We start from the raw sequence: 3,953 nt of genomic DNA on the forward strand, positions 1-3,953 counted from the left end.
TAATAAATTTTATGTTACGCTGGTTCCAATCGTAATTATTTTAGCACAGTTTTGTATTATTCACCGTTATCATTTACGGCTATTGTAAACATAATGTAAGCAAGTCATAAGTGTGTAAATTCAAATATTTTGTGTTCCTGGCTCTTTATTAGTCCATACAGACTGTTTATCCACTGTCTATGTCATTTTTTGAATGTCTCGTCATCCAGGACACATGATAGGAAAAGGTTAAGAACCTGCCTGCAAGTATTGCTATACTGTACCTCTCTGTATCCAGTGTCTTTACCTAGTACAGTGCTGGCAAAGAAGTTAGGATTTTTGGAAGTTTACCTAATTGCAACAGCTGATGTGGTTGTTGGCCAGTTGCTGGAGGAAAAAGCTATATTTTTGTTTGCTGCTGATATTCTTTGCTTTTGAAACAGTGGAATTGTTGTGTGAGACAGGGTGCTTTGAACCCAAACACGAACTCTGGCCAGTGGCCAGGAGTAATAAATCTTTCTAAGAACTTGAACCTTTGGTAGAAGTTTCCTTCTTTTTGCTGGAAAGGGAAATCCTCACCCAAAATACTGGGGTTTAACCACAGCATAGCCATTGCCAGGCCTGAAGGGTACCCCAAGGTAAAGGGGACACGCTGGGCCAGTATTTTGTTGCAGCCCAGGTGGTCTGCTGCGCTCATCAGAGACCCCGGGTTGTGACAATACGTAAGCATTGCCATACTAGGATAAACATTTGGTCCATCATGCCCAGTATCCTGTTTCTAACTGTGGCCAATCCACATCACAAGTACCTGGCAAGGTCCCAACAGAAATTTTCCCAAGTCCATCTTAATAATGGCTTATGGACTTTTCTTTTAGGAAATTATCCAAACCTTTATTAAATCCCGCTGCTTTCACCACATTCTCTTGCAATAAATTCTCTCTCCTTATACACCTCCCAGAGAACTCCGTTCCTCAGATAAGTCTCTTAATGTTACCCTTCTCCTCCACTGCCAATTCCAAACTTTGTTCCTTTCATCTAACTGCCCCCTATGCCTAGAATAAATTACCTGAGTTTGCCTGTCAAGCCCCTTCCCTTGTTTAAAAGCAGACTAAAAACCCACCTTTTTGATATAGCTTTCAATCCTTAAACCTACACCTCTGATGTCATAATGCCTCATTCCACCAATAAGAGCCAACCTCATCAGTGATGTCACAATGGCTTGATTGTCCTCTACTCCCTCTGCCCTCCAACCCAGTCAGCTGATTCACCGTTCCCCTTAAATGTATTTCATGACATCTTGTTTGTCTATCTTGCCTGTTTAGATTGTAAGCTCTTTCGAGCAGGGACTGTTTTCGTACTCTTTGTGATTCTGTACAGCACTGCGTACGTCTGGCAGTGCTATAGAAATAATTAATAGCAGTAGTACATGTTGAGTAAAGAAATATTTTTGCTGCCGACTGTTCAAGTTGAAGTCATATTGTAAAGAATATTACTGCTAAGTTGCTACAGGTAAATGGAATGCAAGATATCCCAGCAATGTCAGTTAACCCTTTCAGGACCATAAGGATCGTAGGCCAATTTTTGTGGTTTTGACGACATTTTTATGGTAAAAAGGGCTTGCAGATGCCAAAAAATTGATTTTTTTGGTGAAATATCATTATTTTTTTTTAAAAAAAAATCAAACTTCTGGCTTATGGACAGTGTGGCAAGTGAATCTTCTCGTCAATCTGGCAACGACGCTAATGAATGAATGTCGGAACCAGTTTGTTTACATAAAGGCAGTATCCTATGGGATCCGTACATATCAAATTTAGAACTGTAGACTATCCCAATCAAAATGTATAGGATTTTAAAGTTATGGGACAAATATGTCCCTTGGTCCTGAAAGGGTTAAAGCTAGAGCCTCAGCACCCTGGAGTTATGGGTTCAAACCCACGCTGATCCTTGTGACCCTGGGCAAGTCACTTAACCCTTTCAGGACCATAAGGATTGTAGGCCAATTTTTGTGGTTTTGATGACATTTTTATGGTAAAAAGGGCTTGCAGATGCCAAAAAATTGATTTTTTTTTGGTGAAATATCATTATTTTTTTTTAAAAAAATCACACTTCTGGCTTATGGACAGTGTGGCAAGTGAATCTTCTCGTCAATCTGGCAACGACGCTAATGAATGAATGTCGGAACCAGTTTGTTTACATAAAGGCAGTATCCTATGGAATCCGTACATATCAAATTTAGAACTGTAGACTATCCCAATCAAAATGTATAGGATTTTAAAGTTATGGGACAAATATGTCCCTTGGTCCTGAAAGGGTTAAAGCTAGAGCCTCAGCACCCTGGAGTTATGGGTTCAAACCCACGCTGATCCTTGTGACCCTGGGCAAGTCACTTAGCCCTTTCAGGACCATAAGGATCGTAGGCCAATTTTTGTGGTTTTGACGACATTTTTATGGTAAAAAGGGCTTGCAGATGCCAAAAAATTGATTTTTTTTTTGGTGAAATATCATTATTTTTTTTTAAAAAAAATCACACTTCTGGCTTATGGACAGTGTGGCAAGTGAATCTTCTCGTCAATCTGGCAACGACGCTAATGAATGAATGTCGGAACCAGTTTGTTTACATAAAGGCAGTATCCTATGGAATCCGTACATATCAAATTTAGAACTGTAGACTATCCCAATCAAAATGTATAGGATTTTAAAGTTATGGGACAAATATGTCCCTTGGTCCTGAAAGGGTTAAAGCTAGAGCCTCAGCACCCTGGAGTTATGGGTTCAAACCCACGCTGATCCTTGTGACCCTGGGCAAGTCACTTAGCCCTTTCAGGACCATAAGGATCGTAGGCCAATTTTTGTGGTTTTGACGACATTTTTATGGTAAAAAGGGCTTGCAGATGCCAAAAAATTGATTTTTTTTTTGGTGAAATATCATTATTTTTTTTTAAAAAAAATCACACTTCTGGCTTATGGACAGTGTGGCAAGTGAATCTTCTCGTCAATCTGGCAACGACGCTAATGAATGAATGTCGGAACCAGTTTGTTTACATAAAGGCAGTATCCTATGGAATCCGTACATATCAAATTTAGAACTGTAGACTATCCCAATCAAAATGTATAGGATTTTAAAGTTATGGGACAAATATGTCCCTTGGTCCTGAAAGGGTTAAGTGAGAGAAAATTTTATTGAATTTCTGCTGTACTTCATTTTTTTTTTGGGGGGGGAAGGATTGGCTCAGAAGAGACTGGAATTTTGAGCTCCCACCCTCCACTAATTTTTTCCTTTGATTTGCTTTCTGAATTCCAAGTGGAAGTTTTCTTTGAAGGTCTATCATCAGTAAATATTTCAATAAAAGCAAGTTATGTTATAAATAATTGTTTGGGGATATTTAATTTATTTATTCATTCAATTTTCTATACCGTTCTCCCAGGGGAGTTCAGAACGGTTTACATGCATTTATTCAGGTACTCAAGCAGTTTTCCCTGTCTGTTCCAGTGGGCTCCCAATCTATCTAATGTACCTGGGACAATGGGGGGATTAAGTGGCTTGCCCAGGGTCACAAGGAACAGCGTGGGTTTGAACCCACAACCACAGAGTGCTAAGGCTGTAGCTTTAACCACTGCGTCACACTCCCCCACTGTTTACTGGATATTAAATTTTTTTAAAAACTTGTTTTTCATTCTAAAAAACTACAGCATATAGACAAAGCATGTCTTCCCACAACTGAACATGGTCCTAAATGGAACTATGAAAAATCCTACTGGGCAAAGACACACAAAATCTATTGAAGAAAGAACTCAGACTTGTCAGTACTGACATTTCCACAAGAAAAGTTCCTGTAATGCATCATATTTAAAGTGTTCCTTTTGAGTGAAGGGCAAGGTATTGGTACAAATGGTTAGCTCCGAGCCCAATCGTATGCCTTGCAAACCAATCCTGCAGAGATCACAGCATGGATGTCAAGTATGGAAATACTATG

This window comes from Geotrypetes seraphini, chromosome 13 (assembly GCF_902459505.1).
Source record: "Geotrypetes seraphini chromosome 13, aGeoSer1.1, whole genome shotgun sequence".
Classification (NCBI taxonomy): Eukaryota; Metazoa; Chordata; class Amphibia; order Gymnophiona; family Dermophiidae; genus Geotrypetes; species Geotrypetes seraphini.